This window comes from Pimephales promelas, chromosome 2, assembly GCF_988280905.1.
Source record: "Pimephales promelas chromosome 2, fPimPro1.hap1.1, whole genome shotgun sequence".
In the NCBI taxonomy this organism is placed as follows: Eukaryota; Metazoa; Chordata; class Actinopteri; order Cypriniformes; family Leuciscidae; genus Pimephales; species Pimephales promelas.
The window spans coordinates 4,971,988-4,988,678 of NC_142770.1; positions in this window are offsets into that span (position 1 = coordinate 4,971,988).

The following is a 16,691-nucleotide window of genomic DNA, read 5'->3' on the forward strand; positions in this document are numbered from 1 at the left end:
AGACCAGATGTTTCACCATTTTGAGTGTTCTGACCATAAATGAAAAGCAAATTAAATGCAGGTTCTTTTAAGATTCAGAAATTTCAACTTAAATGTTTATTATTCCTTTCTTTGTCTTGCAGTACAATCTGGTCGTGGTGGAGGTGAGTTTGCTTCGGTGTAAGACTTTGAATGGAGCCAATGCAGCTTTTTGCACTTTTCTTTCTTTGCAGATTTTCTCTGAGCTGTTAATTTGTTTTAATAGGACAAAGATAATAACCGGATTGGTCGGTGGACAAATGTTTCCTCAACGGGGCTGATATTGCATAACTTATTTTAAATCATTATATTCTCATGAGTTAAAACCAGAGGCTCAGATGGGGATGTACACACTAAAGGCTTTTATTGCTGACCGAGAAATCTCCCAAGCTATTGAGGTGGAAAAAAAAAAAAATAGGGTAAGTTATTGTGTATGTGCAGACAGTTCAATGACCGATCTGAGGCCTTAACCTAAAGCCCTTTGTTTCTGGTTTAGTTTTGCCCAAGTTTGACGTGACCTTATACGCACCACAGACCTACAGCGTTGCAGTTATGGGACTGAAAGTTGAGTCTTGGGCCAAGTGAGTGTTGCTTTATTTTCTTGTCTTGGGGTTGGTCAGTTCTTTATCTTGTTCTGATGTTTCCCAGATATACATATGGCCAACCTGTACCTGGTCAAGCCTTAGTGGAAGTGTGCCGTGATCCATTTCCATACAGTCTGCTTCATGATTTGACCAGACCGTGCCTGACTCAAACCGCAAAGGTGTGTGACTCTTGCCTTACACTGCTGAGGTTTTTCCTTTTGCCTGTGCTTGACTTAATTGTGTGTATCTTTGTTCTCCTACCAGATGAATGCGACGGGCTGTGCCTCTCTTACTGTTGATACGTCAGTGTTTTTCCAACACCAAATTTGAAGACCAAACTTCTGGAAGGGTCTAGAGCCTCCATTTTTGCACTCAGGTTTAAGTCCCATGGCCCTCTATCAGAATCCAAAGTTTCAAGAAGATTGGAGATTTTTTTCGCACCAAAAAAAAAAAAAAAAAACTGACAGGGTTCCCACTGTCTTTTTGTTGTTGTTTTTTTGGGTCAATTTTGAGTTTCTCTGAACTTCTTGAAACTCTGGATTCTGATAGAGGGCCATGTGACTTAGACCTGAGTGCCAAAATGGATGCTTTAGACCCTTCCAAAGCTGAGATATTGAGATCCCACGTAGCATTTATGCCATTATAAATATCTCAATAGCTCAGCTCTGGAAGGGTCTAGAGCCTCCATTTTTATAAAGCATTTGATAAAATGCTCCTTTTTTTATAGCATTTATGCCATGGGTTTTTGGACACATGGTTTTTAAGCTTAGCTTTCAAATTATTTGGATAAACCATTTATCTGCACTCAGGAGGCTCCCCTGAGTCCGTAGCACCAAGCGCCATCCCATAATTCCACCGTCCACAAACCTACTGTTTTTATAATGGCATACATGCTACGTGGGGTCTCAATATCTCCGCTCTGGGAGGGTCTAGAGCCTCCATTTTTGCACTCGGGTCTAAGTCCCATGGCCCTCTATCAGAATCCAGAGTTTCAAGAAGATTGGAGAAACTTATTTTTTCCACACCAAAAAAAAAAAAAAAAACGACAGGGGTACCACTGTCGTTTTTTTTTTTTTTTGGGTCAATTTTGAGTTTTTCTGAACTTCTTGAAACTCTGGATTCTGATAGAGGGCCATGGGGCTTAGACCTGAGTGCAAAAATTGAGGCTCTAGACCCTTCCAGAGCTGAGATATGGACATCCCAAGTAGCATTTATGCCATTATAAAAATAGTGGGTTCGTGGATGGTGGAATTATGGGATGGCGCTTGGTGCTATGGACTCAGGGGCCCCTACTGAGTGCAGTCAAATAGTTCTTATCATGAAAGAAACTTTAATTAAAATGTCCAAAAAATACACTAACCAAATCCCCATTCAATAGATTGCCGGTGCGATTCTGTCCATTTGCAGCTTATTGCATGAAGGTCAGGGTTAGTACTTTTCAAATATAGTCGGTTATTGGACCAAGTGGGTTTTTGGGCACGTGGTTTTTAAACTTAGCTTTCAAAATATTTGGAGGAAAACCATTTATCTGCACTCAGGAGGCTCCCCTCAGTCTGTAGTACCAAGCGCCATCCCATAATTCCACCGTCCACGAACCCACTATTTTTATAATGGCATACATGCTATGTGGGGTCTCAATATCTCAGCTCTGGAAGGGTCTAGAGCCTCCATTTTTGCACTCGGGTCTAAGTCCCATGGCCCTCTATCAGAATCCAGAGTTTCAAGAAGATTGGAGAAACTCATTTTTTTGCACCAAAAAAAAAACAAAAAACGACAGGGGTACCACTGTCGTTTTTTTTGTTTTTTGTTTTTTTTTTGGTCAAAATTTTGAGTTTCTCTGATCTTCTTGAAATTCTGGATTCTGATAGAGGGCCATGAGACTTAGACCTGAGTGCAAGAATGGAGGCTCTAGACCCTTCCAGAGCTGAGATATCGAAACTCAAATTTTCGAACCAGAAAAAAAACAACAGTGTTACCCTTTTCGTTTTTTTTTTCGGGCGAAAAATTAAGTATCCCCAATCTTCTCAAAACTCTGGATTCTGATAGAGGGCCATGAGACTTAGACCTGAGTGCAAAAATGGAGGCTCTAGACCCTTCCAGAGCTGAGATATTGAGATATTTATAATGGCATAAATGCTACGTGGGATCTCAATATCTCAGCTCTGGAAGGGTCTGGAGCCTCCATTTTTGGGTGGAAATTTTGAGTTTTTGTGATCTTCTTGAAATTCTGGATTCTGATAGAGGATCATGGGACTTAGACCTGAGTGAAAAAATGGAGGCTTTAGACCCTTCCTGAGCTGAGATATTGAGATCCCACGTAGCATTTATGTCATTATAAATATCTCAATAGCTCAGCTCTGGAAGGGTCTAGAGCCTCCATTTTTATAGCATTTTTATATTAAGCATGTGATAAAATGCTCCTTTTTTTTATAGCATTAATGCCATGGGTTTTTGGACACATGGTTTCTAAGCTTAGCTTTCAAATTATTTGGATAAACCATTTATCTGCACTCAGGAGGCTCCCCTGAGTCCGTAGCACCAAGCGCCATCCCATAATTCCACCATCCACAAACCTACTATTTTTATAATGGCATGCATGCTATGTGGGATCGCAATATCTCAGCTCTGGAAGGGTCTAGAGCCTCCATTTTTGCACTCAGGTCTAAGTCCCATGGCCCTCTATCAGAATCCAAAGTTTCAAGAAGATTGGAGAAACTTATTTTTTTGCACCAAAAAAAAAAAAACGACAGGGGTACCACTGTCTTTTTTTTTTTTTGGGTCAATTTTGAGTTTTTCTGAACTTCTTGAAACTCTGGATTCTGATAGAGGACCATGGGACTTAGACCTGAGTGCAAAAATGGAGGCTCTAGACCCTTCTAGAGCTGAGATATGGACATCCCAAGTAGCATTTATGCCATTATAAAAATAGTGGGTTCGTGGACGGTGGAGTTATGGGATGGCGCTTGATGCTACGGACTCGGGGGCCCCTACTGAGTGCAGTAAAATAGTTCTTATCATGAAAGAAACTTTAATTAAAATGTCCAAAAAATACACTACCCAAATCCCCATTCAATAGATTGCCGGTGGGATTCTGTCCCTTTGCAGCTTATTGCATGAAGGTCAGGGTTAGTACTTTTCAAATATAGTCGGTTTTTGGTCACGTGTGTTAAGGCAAAAATTCAATAAAACAGACATCACTTCGTAAGAGACACTCTGAGTCAAATTAATAAAGGAAAAGGTTTATTATTCTTGCAAGAACAATAAGGCTCAGTCACCAACACAGATTACTGCGAAGTGGAGTGACGCCCAGAACACAGGCCGGGGTGAAGACTAAATAGCCCTCCCCAAGGTTATTTACTGCAAGCCGAGCCTTCTCTGTAAATTTCCACAAAGTTATAGGATTCATGATGCCAGGTTAGATTTTCTAACCCCCTCAACCCCTCCCAGTCTAAGATGACCCCTGACCCGGCCGGTCCTCTGGTGCCTAGCTCCACTCTTGATAAGGGAGAACAATTAATACATGTGAGATTAAAATTTCCACAACAATTCCCCCCTGTTTATCATTAGGTTACCCATAATCATAATAATAAACAAAGACAAATTTTAAGCCCAACATCACATTTATACCCTTCAATTGATTTTCGCATAAATGATCACTCTGCTTAAACATCTGTTGAAAAAATAGTATTTGTAAAAGAAGAAAGCTTAAGGCTGTTTTTGCGGAGTAAAGCTCCATTAATTGTCTAGCAAGCAAGTAAAGCATTTTATTTGAAGCCGGGCTAAATGAATAATCACTGTTATTGCACTCCTGATAAAAATCAGACCCTCAGTCACTCCAAATATATAAGAAATAGGTTATAGATTAGCAAGAAAAACAACCAACAAAACCCCATAATTGTTCCAATATGATATTAAAATACACCAAAATGCAGCAGTCCTATATCGCTACAATTGGCAGTACCGTCTGGATTATCCAGTACACCCATCCTCCCCACATAGACATGAACCACCCAACCCATGCCCCATTAGCATGTTCAGGCTCCTTTACCGCCTGTCTCATGTGTTCAATCCACCAGTTATGTTGTTATAGTCTGCAATGTTAAAACAAGACTTCTAATTCAATTTAGTAAGCCCTATTGAATGCCGTTTAACAAATCTTACCAGACAAGACTTATAATTTTATCCTTTCTTGTAACCAAATTAGTTGTTCAAAATTAACTCTAATATTTCTAGTACAGACACATCGATCAATACATTTCCTATATTTGCACCAATCAAATCAATACTTAGTTTGATTCAACCAAAATCATCAAAATCATCACAGAAACAAATTCTCCTGTTAACTTAAACCATCAGTTAGCAGGTGGTTCCTCCAGGTGTGTTGATCATCTCGTTCGCCCCATGGACGTTCCATGTTCACCAGGGTGACACCAGGGTGTCGCAATGGTCTTCCCACATCGGGAGGGAGGCTGTTACTAGCACTAGCCTTTGACCCCTCACTTTATGCTCTATTGGATGGTTGAGGCCTGCTGGTGTTGTCTTAAGGTGAGAGGCTTGGACCCAGTTGTCACATTCTCTGATCCTTTCAAGGTTTCCCTTAATTCACGACCGCACCCCCACTGGAGTGAACCATTTCTTGCCTGCTTTCACCTGCGAACAGAGACCTTAACTATTCTTGTTAGTGACAACATCTATTAACTCATCTGCTTGTCTGGCTGGTCTTCCCCTTTTAATGTGACCTGTGGAATCAATAACCTGAAACATTATCACTGGATCTTAATATCATTCAGAGTCCTTTTTTCCTCTGGGAAACATTCAACTCATGTCCTCAACATAACGTTTATACATTTGAAACAGAATCAGTTCTGTTTGCTGCAATCCATCCTGAGATTCTGTAAAAGGAAAATCTTAGTTATGCGCTGCGCAGGTGTGACACCGTTCCGTCACACTAATAACCCAGGCCAGGGTAGTTAGCCAAATTCATCCCTAGCCATTATTTTATTAGACACATTCTGCATGATCTGTAGAGAAAAAGAAATGGCGAGGTTATTTTCAGAGAGTAAAGTACACGTAGTTTCTTTTGTCCGCTGTGCTGCCATGGCTTCGCTGCTGCCTCTGCCCTGGCGTCTCCTGTTGAAACAGTCCTTGCAACTGTGTTCTCAGCGTGTGCAAACCCATATTTGGCAATTGTTACCATCCCCCTTTTGATGCATGACCCAGCTCATGCATCAATTCAAATTAATCTAATTCTCCAATCAACACTAACCCAAACATCATCCTTCAACCAATTTTAGCCCAGACATCTTTCTCTGCCTCTGAAACAAAAATATTACTTAAAGGCCCAATCTCACCTTCTTATCGAAGTTTTTTTTAAGGGCAACGGCCCTGAGTCTCACAGCGAATCCTGCTTTTCAGGCCTGTTGTTTGGTCTCTCAAGTCAGTTATCTACAAACATTTCCAAAGTCATCAATTGTTTCTATCAGGTCAGGTCGTGCTGTACAGACTTAGTCTATGTCAGTCAAACATGTCAGTTCAGTTCATAATTGTTAAGGACTCTCTTAATAATTCGATATTAACTTAGCCATTTTTCTTTGTTGTTGCCGTCAAATCTACACCCCTTTCGGTGATCTCAACCCCTGACAGACGTCCGTCAACAAATTCACAATTCCAATTTACTACATCATGAATGACAAAACTATTACTACTAGACAGAGCTTGATGAACAATCAACTTAAAGCTCGTCAGAATTTTCCTTTAAAGTTTGTCATTTGCCTTGGCCCATCTGTGATGATAAAACTCACAAAAGCATAAAATGCTTTCACTATTAAACACACACACACACACACACACACACACACACACACACACACACACACTCATACCTGACTATGAACTGCATATTTTCATATTCAAATCTTTGAATAAGATTTTAAACTTTACATTTTCTTGTAACCTTTACCTAATTTCACATGGTTTCTAAACCATCTTTCAAAGCATGTCTGTTCATTATTCATTCGAATTTAACAAGGTCAGCTGGTTGTTTTGGTTCATTATCATTATTTTGCTTTAGCAGGCCAATAACAGAAAGACAGACACAGTTTCCATCCCTTCCTCCACTCAAGTCTCTCTCACTATAACAAAATAATCTTTTCAACAGCCTCCTAAGACTGTAACTTAGACAACATTTAAACTCATTACAATATCCTTTGACCATTCACCTTTGTTATCTAGACTCTTCTTAAATCTACAAAAGCTGTCTTCATCTTTAGTCACCACCATGTCTAACGACCTTCAGGAGTCAAAATTATGTTAGACATATTCTAAATCTACACTATAATTTTCCTTGCCCATAAGGTAACCGACATCCAAAGGTTTTGTTACTGTCTCCACAACAACAAATGGGAATCACTTCATGGCCCTGACTGAACCCCGAAAGCCCACTTCCTGTTAGCTCTTTATCTATAATCTCCATCAGGGTGTGGTCCCCTGGCATACATAGAGCTTGTCATAATGAGAAGCAAGCCATACAGTGAATGCGGTTTCTGGTGAGTGGGATAGAGGGACTTACGTTCCTGGGGCAGACTGCCGTGACTCCTCACAGCTCCATCCCCCCTAACGATACAGGATGCTGTTGGCCTCGCAGACACCCGTCCACTCTCATACCCAACCTCACATAAACACCTCCATCAGGAGATGCCCAGTGTCTGCGTGATCCCCCTGCCTTAGGTTGCCTCCTATTTGGCCAAAGAAGGTCTTACCCGTCATCGAGATGACCACTCGTGCACACATGGTAACCGCCATTTTCTCAAAACCGTTTTCTTCAAACAAAATCTGTTGTTTCTGGAGCTTAGGAAAAATATTCAAGAGTCACCAGGGCCATTCGGATTTCCTAATAGTTGTAACACAGGGAGACGGGTTAATAACAACAGTATTCAATCACTTAAATCCATTAACCATCTTAAAAGCAGCAACTTGCTACTCAGTGGATTTAGATCACAACCGTACATTCAGTGCACTTCATCTGTAGGCGGAGCCATCAGCCCCGCCCCCGTTTCATGGTGGGGACTAAGATCTTCAGACAAAGAAGCTACTGGTTCACAAATAACCTAGTCAAAGATGTATCTTCGTTTCGTCTATTATTATTTTAATGACTTCTTGAAAGTCCTTCAGTTTTACTTTTAAAACATTTAAAATACAAATTGCCTCTGAATGGCAATGATTTCTCTTAACATCTCTGTGTCTATGATCTTCAACTGAAACACTGTGTTTTAATACAAATAGCTTATTATCACTAATGACACAGGCTCAGATAACATCTTTAGCTGACATTGAATGAGAGAGAGACTGTGAGGGATTCAGTACTGGTACTGCGCTCATAAACTTCTAACATCAAACTTTATCCCATCGTTTAAATCTATTCCAACTTAAGGCATCTTTGCCAGAAAATACATACGGTTTCAAATAAACATGTTATTTAAATTTGTCTTTTGCCCACATCAGGGAATTAAGGCATTACTAATTTCCTCTCAGATTGAGTCTCTGTTGCACTGGCAGTTTTCAGCCACAGTACACATCAGATTCAGATAAGCAAACTGTTACATTACAGCCAAAAACAAACTGATCTTTTGAAAGCTTCTAGTTCTTTCATGGTCAACTTCTCAAGTTGTTTGTTTAATCAGCATTCAACAACTGCTAATAAAGTACTGGCTCTGCTTATTTGTTCTTAAATAAAAATAATTATTCTAGTTCTCAATAATGTTTCTTATTTCTCAATTTTAATCGTCGAGTTCAACCATAGTTTAATATTTGACTTAAGTTTCTCTTGGAGTTTATCAGTCTCCAATTAGGATTCACACTAACTTTGACGAGGCAAGCACTCTCTGCTTGTGATACTTTTGCAGTTATTGTAAATCATCTGTGCGATTAGTCTCTCTATATCATCTAAAACCTTTTTACATTTTTTAATTAAAACACATTCATCCTTTTAGTTACTTTGATATATTTTGCAACTTACATTTGTTGGAGTCATTCATTTTACATCAAACTGTAGGCCTATTCATCAATTCACTTTTAAAAATTACTATTATAGATCCTTTCTTTAAAAGGATTCACTTTAAAACTTCAATCTTTTGACCTTGTTTTTATCTTTCATTTCTCAGACAAAAAATTGTAATGTCGTCATTTAAACACGGATCTACTTCCAAACCCACATTAATACCAGAAATGTGTTGTCTGTTATCACATTTTAAAACGCATTCTCTGTGGGCATTTACAGTTACGTGTTAAATGATCCTCCTGACCACAATTAAAACACTCTCTATCCGCTCCAACTTACTGCACACACTTGAAGCAGTGTGTGACCCATTCAGGAATGCACACAGAGCCACTGATAAGCAGTTCTCTGTATTCTTTTACAGTCCACCAGTGGCGGATTTAATCACAATAGCCCAATCATAATCTTCTTCATTATTATTGACAGAACATTAATTTTCATAAGCCGCATCGAAATGCTCAAAATATTCTAAGTTGTTTTCACAAAGTTTCTTAACTGTACTCCCAGCATAGCTGGACCCTTTAGGTTCAAACAATGGTTGTCAAACCAAAATTAAACATAATTTCAATCATTATTTTACCACTAAAATATAAAATTGTTCCCCATTCTGCTTAATGAAACATTCCTTATCTTTATATAACTGTTAATCATACTCAATGCCTTATTGTTTTATCTGAAACTTATTTTCATATAAGTTCAACTTAACCTGACTTAACAGTCGCTCATAAATAGTTCCATGAATTCTTTCAGAATTTTCTTTTCTCTCTACCAGCTTCCTCAAGCCAAATGTCCACTGTCTGTTCACATTTTTACATTCATGATGAACGCAGCCACAACAGCCTGTTTGCTTTTCGCTGCCCTGTTCCACTGATTCCTTCACTACTTTAGTCTGGTAGCGCTCAGTGTTCCCTCACTGGGAAAATCATGATACTTTATCAATTTTTTCTATATCCACACATTTCTGCCCATAATGTTTTCTCATTTGGCAAAACACCGGTCTATCATATCTGGCAAGCTTGCTCTGAGATTTCCCCATACTGGCTGTTTCTATTTCCCCCGTGGAATTTCCTTTCGACGCGTCTAATAATCTGTCGGACGTCTCCAACAGATCCGATCTCTTAACCCAAGATCGGTCAAGGTGCACTACCAGCGCTTTATCTACTGGAAATCTTTTGACCCCGCTGCAGATCTTCAATTACCCCACAGATTAGAGTCCACCTGAAATCTCTTGACCTGCTTTCAGCTCTCAAGTGATCTCGGACCGTAATCTGGGCGAAATCTCTGACCTGACAAATGTCAATTAATTTCAGATTTACGAAAACTCAGTGTCCATGTGAAATTTCTTGACCTGACAACAGGTCTCAATTAATCTTGGACTACTCTCTTATTCGCAATTTACGAAAACTCAGTGTCCATGTGAAATCTCTTGACCTGCCAACAGGTCTCAATTAATTTTGGACTACTCTCTTATTCGCAATTTACGAAAACTCAGTGTCCATGTAAAATCTCTTGACCTGTCAACAGGTCTCAATTAATTTTGGACAACTCTCTTATTCGCAACCACCGAAATAGACCCCAGCCAGTACAGTTCCTCTCAATTATATACCCAATATAAAATTAATTTAGCTGTGTCTTACCAGGATGTCTTTTCTCTGTGCCTCGGGTTCTTTTTGATTCCAGTGGAGCCTCTCCTGGGCCTGATAGCGGTCGGCCCCTCTCTCTCAAGCTTACGAGGTAGAGCTGGAACTGCTCAGTCCAGGTGGCCAAACACCGTCCGCTCTCAGATCCAGAAGGCACTTCCAAGGAATCCCATTCTTCTGACACCAATTGTTAAGGCAAAAATTCAATAAAACAGACATCACTTCGTAAGAGACACTCTGAGTCAAATTAATAAAGGAAAAGGTTTATTATTCTTGCAAGAACAATTAGGCTCAGTCACCAACACAGATTACTGCGAAGTGGAGTGACGCCCAGAACACAGGCCGGGGTGAAGACTAAATAGCCCTCCCCAAGGTTATTTACTGCAAGCCGAGCCTTCTCTGTAAATTTCCACAAAGTTATAGGATTCATGATGCCAGGTTAGATTTTCTAACCCCCTCAACCCCTCCCAGTCTAAGATGACCCCTGACCCGGCCGGTCCTCTGGTGCCTAGCTCCACTCTTGATAAGGGAGAACAATTAATACATGTGAGATTAAAATTTCCACAACACGTGGTTTTTAAGTTTAGCTTTCAAAATATTTGGAGGAAAACCATTTATCTGCACTCAGGAGGCTCCCCCCTGTCTGTAGCACCAAGCGCCATCCCATAATTCCACCGTCCAGGAACCCACTATTTTTATAATGGCATACATGCTACGTGGGGTCTCAATATCTCAGCTCTGGAAGGGTCTAGAGCCTCCATTTTTATAGCATTTTTATAAAGTATTTGATAAAATGCTCCTTTTTTATAGCATTAATGCCATGGGTTTTTGGACACGTGGTTTTTAAGCTTAGCTTTCAAATTATTTGGATAAACCATTTATCCGCACTCAGAAGGCTCCCCTGAGTCCGTAGCACCAAGCGCCATCCCATAATTCCACCGTCCACAAACCCACTAATTTTATAATGGCATACATGCTACGTGGGGTCTCAATATCTCAGCTCTGGAAGGGTCTAGAGCCTCCATTTTTGCACTTGGGTCTAAGTCCCATGGCCCTCTATCAGAATCCAGAGTTTCAAGAAGATTGGAGAAACTTATTTTTTCAAACCAAAAAAAAAAAATGACAGGGGTACCACTGTCTTTTTTTTTTTTTTTTTTTTTGGGTAAATTTTGAGTTTTTCTGAACTTCTTGAAACTCTAGATTCTGATAGAGGGCCATGGGACTTAGACCTGAGTGCAAAAATGGAGGCTCTAGACCCTTCCAGAGCTGAGATATGGACATCCCAAGTAGCATTTATGCCATTATAAAAATAGTGGGTTCGTGGACGGTGGAATTATGGGATGGCACTTGGTGCTACGGACTCGGGGGCCCCTACTGAGTGCAGTAAAATAGTTCTTATCATGAAAGAAACTTTAATTAAAATGTCCAAAAAATACACTACCCAAATCCCCATTCAATAGATTGCCGGTTGGATTCTGTCCCTTTGCAGCTTATTGCATGAAAGTCAGGGTTAGTACTTTTCAAATATAGTCGGTTATTGGGCAAAGTGGATTTTTGGTCACGTGGTTTTTAAGTTTAGCTTTCAAAGTATTTGGAGGAAAACCATTTATCTGCACTCAGGAGGCTCCCCTCAGTCTGTAGCACCAAGCGCCATCCCATAATTCCACCGTCCACGAACCCACTATTTTTATAATGGCATACATGCTACGTGGGGTCTCAATATCTCAGCTCTGGAAGGGTCTTGAGCCTCCATTTTTGCACTCGGGTCTAAGTCCCATGGCCCTCTATCAGAATCCAGAGTTTCAAGAAGATTGGAGAAACTTATTTTTTCACACCAAAAAAAAAAAAAAAAAAAACGACAGGGGTACCACTGTCTTTTTTTTTTTTTTTTTTTTTTGGGTCAATTTTGAGTTTTTCTGAACTTCTTGAAACTCTGGATTCCGATAGAGGGCCATGGGACTTAGACCTGAGTGCAAAAATGGAGGCTCTAGACCCTTCCAGAGCTGAGATATGGACATCCCAAGTAGCATTTATGCCATTATAAAAATAGTGGGTTCGTGGACGGTGGAGTTATGGGATGGCGCTTGGTGCTACGGACTCGGGGGCCCCTACTGAGTCCAGTAAAATAGTTCTTATCATGAAAGAAACTTTAATTAAAATGTCCAAAAAATACACTACCCAAATCCCCATTCAATAGATTGCCGGTTGGATTCTGTCCCTTTGCAGCTTATTGCATGAAAGTCAGGGTTAGTACTTTTCAAATATAGTCGGTTATTGGGCAAAGTGGATTTTTGGTCACGTGGTTTTTAAGTTTAGCTTTCAAAGTATTTGGAGGAAAACCATTTATCTGCACTCAGGAGGCTCCCCTCAGTCTGTAGCACCAAGCGCCATCCCATAATTCCACCGTCCACGAACCCACTATTTTTATAATGGCATACATGCTACGTGGGGTCTCAATATCTCAGCTCTGGAAGGGTCTTGAGCCTCCATTTTTGCACTCGGGTCTAAGTCCCATGGCCCTCTATCAGAATCCAGAGTTTCAACAAGATTGGAGAAACTTGTTTTTTCACACCAAAAAAAAAAAAACGACAGGGGTACCACTGTCTTTTTTTTTTTTTTTTTTGGGTCAATTTTGAGTTTTTCTGAACTTCTTGAAACTCTGGATTCTGATAGAGGGCCATGGGACTTAGACCTGTGTGCAAAAATGGAGGCTCTAGACCCTTCCAGAGCTGAGATATGGACATCCCAAGTAGCATTTATGCCATTATAAAAATAGTGGGTTCGTGGACGGTGGAATTATGGGATGGCACTTGGTGCTACGGACTCGGGGGGCCCCTACTGAGTGCAGTAAAATAGTTCTTATCATGAAAGAAACTTTAATTAAAATGTCCAAAAAATACACTACCCAAATCCCCATTCAATAGATTGCCGGTTGGATTCTGTCCCTTTGCAGCTTATTGCATGAAGGTCAGGGTTAGTACTTTTCAAATATAGTCTGTTATTGGGCAAAGTGGATTTTTGGTCACATGGTTTTTAAGTTTAGCTTTCAAAATATTTGGAGGAAAACCATTTATCTGCACTCAGGAGGCTCCCCTCAGTCTGTAGCACCAAGCGCCATCCCATAATTCCACCGTCCACGAACCCACTATTTTTATAATGGCATACATGCTACGTGGGGTCTCAATATCTCAGCTCTGGAAGGGTCTAGAGCCTCCATTTTTGCACTCGGGTCTAAGTCCCATGGCCCTCTATCAGAATCCAGAGTTTCAAGAAGATTGGAGAAACTTATTTTTTTGCACCAAAAAAAAACAAAAAACGACAGGGGTACCACTGTCTTTTTTTTTTTCTTTTTTTTTGGTCGAAATTGAGTTTCTCTGATCTTCTTGAAATTCTGGATTCTGATAGAGGGCCATGGGACTTAGACCTGTGTGCAAAAATGGAGGCTCTAGACCCTTCCAGAGCTGAGATATGGACATCCCAAGTAGCATTTATGCCATTATAAAAATAGTGGGTTCGTGGACGGTGGAATTATGGGATGGCACTTGGTGCTACGGACTCGGGGGGCCCCTACTGAGTGCAGTAAAATAGTTCTTATCATGAAAGAAACTTTAATTAAAATGTCCAAAAAATACACTACCCAAATCCCCATTCAATAGATTGCCGGTTGGATTCTGTCCCTTTGCAGCTTATTGCATGAAAGTCAGGGTTAGTACTTTTCAAATATAGTCGGTTATTGGGCAAAGTGGATTTTTGGTCACGTGGTTTTTAAGTTTAGCTTTCAAAGTATTTGGAGGAAAACCATTTATCTGCACTCAGGAGGCTCCCCTCAGTCTGTAGCACCAAGCGCCATCCCATAATTCCACCGTCCACGAACCCACTATTTTTATAATGGCATACATGCTACGTGGGGTCTCAATATCTCAGCTCTGGAAGGGTCTTGAGCCTCCATTTTTGCACTCGGGTCTAAGTCCCATGGCCCTCTATCAGAATCCAGAGTTTCAACAAGATTGGAGAAACTTGTTTTTTCACACCAAAAAAAAAAAAACGACAGGGGTACCACTGTCTTTTTTTTTTTTTTTTTGGGTCAATTTTGAGTTTTTCTGAACTTCTTGAAACTCTGGATTCTGATAGAGGGCCATGGGACTTAGACCTGTGTGCAAAAATGGAGGCTCTAGACCCTTCCAGAGCTGAGATATGGACATCCCAAGTAGCATTTATGCCATTATAAAAATAGTGGGTTCGTGGACGGTGGAATTATGGGATGGCACTTGGTGCTACGGACTCGGGGGGCCCCTACTGAGTGCAGTAAAATAGTTCTTATCATGAAAGAAACTTTAATTAAAATGTCCAAAAAATACACTACCCAAATCCCCATTCAATAGATTGCCGGTTGGATTCTGTCCCTTTGCAGCTTATTGCATGAAGGTCAGGGTTAGTACTTTTCAAATATAGTCTGTTATTGGGCAAAGTGGATTTTTGGTCACATGGTTTTTAAGTTTAGCTTTCAAAATATTTGGAGGAAAACCATTTATCTGCACTCAGGAGGCTCCCCTCAGTCTGTAGCACCAAGCGCCATCCCATAATTCCACCGTCCACGAACCCACTATTTTTATAATGGCATACATGCTACGTGGGGTCTCAATATCTCAGCTCTGGAAGGGTCTAGAGCCTCCATTTTTGCACTCGGGTCTAAGTCCCATGGCCCTCTATCAGAATCCAGAGTTTCAAGAAGATTGGAGAAACTTATTTTTTTGCACCAAAAAAAAACAAAAAACGACAGGGGTACCACTGTCTTTTTTTTTTTCTTTTTTTTTGGTCGAAATTGAGTTTCTCTGATCTTCTTGAAATTCTGGATTCTGATAGAGGGCCATGAGACTTAGACCTGAGTGCAAGAATGGAGGCTCTAGACCCTTCCAGAGCTGAGCTATCGAAACTCAAATTTTCGAACCAGAAAAAAAAACAACAGTGTTACCCTTTTCGTTTTTTTTTTTTTCGGGCGAAAAATTAAGTATCACCAATCTTCTCAAAACTCTGGATTCTGATAGAGGGCCATGAGACTTAGACCTGAGTGCAAAAATGGAGGCTCTAGACCCTTCCAGAGCTGAGATATTGAGATATTTATAATGGCATAAATGCTACGTGGGATCTCAATATCTCAGCTCTGGAAGGGTCTAGAGCAGGGGTGCCCAATCCTGCTCCTGGCGATCGACTGTCCTGCACAGTTCATCTCCAACCCTAATCAAACACACCTGAATGTGATCCTAAAGACCTTAATTAGCTACTTCAGGTGTGTTTGATTAGGGTTTGAGATGAACTGTGCAGGACAGTCGATCGCCAGGAGCAGGATTGGGCACCCCTGGTCTAGAGACTCCATTTTTGGGTGGAAATTTTGAGTTTCTCTGATCTTCTTGAAATTCTGGATTCTGATAGAGGGCCATGAGACTTGGACCTGAGTGCAAAAATGGAGGCTCTAGACCCTTCCAGAGCTGAGATATTAAGATATTTATAATGGCATAAATGTTACGTGGGATCTCAATATCTTAATATCTCAGCTCTGGAAGGGTCTAGAGCCTCCATTTTTGCACTCAGGTCCAAGTCTCATGGCCCTCTATCAGAATCCAGAGTTGTGAGAAGATTGGGGATACTCAATTTTTCGCAAAAAAAAAAAAAAACGTAAGGGGTAACACTGTCGTTTTTTTTTTTGGGTCAACATTTTGAGTTTCTCTGATCTTCTTGAAAGTCTGGATTCTGATAGAGGGTCATGGGACTTAGACCTGAGTGCAAAAATGGAGGCTTTAGACCCTTCCAGAGCTGAGATATTGAGATCCCATGTAGCATTTATGCCGTTATAAATATCTCAATAGCTCAGCTCTGGAAGGGTCTAGAGCCTCCATTTTTATAGCATTTTATATTAAGCATTTGATAAAATGTTCCTTTTTTTATAGCATTAATGCCATGGGTTTTTGGACACATGGTTTTTAAGCTTAGCTTTCAAATTATTTGGATAAACCATTTATCTGCATTCAGGAGGCTCCCCTGAGTCCGTAGCACCAAGCGCCATCCCATAATTCCACCATCCACAAACCCACTATTTTTATAATGGCATGCATGCTACGTGGGATCTCAATATCTTCGCTCTGGAAGGGTCTAGAGCCTCCATTTTTGCACTCGGGTCTAAGTCCCATGGCCCTCTATCAGAATCCAGAGTTTCAAGAAGATTGGAGAAACTTATTTTTTCGCACCAAAAAAAAAAAAAAACGACAGGGGTACCACTGTCTTTTTTTTTGGGTCAATTTTGAGTTTTTCTGAACTTCTTGAAACTCTGGATTCTGATAGAGGGCCATGGGACTTAGACCTGAGTGCAAAAATGGAGGATCTAGACCCTTCCAGAGCTGA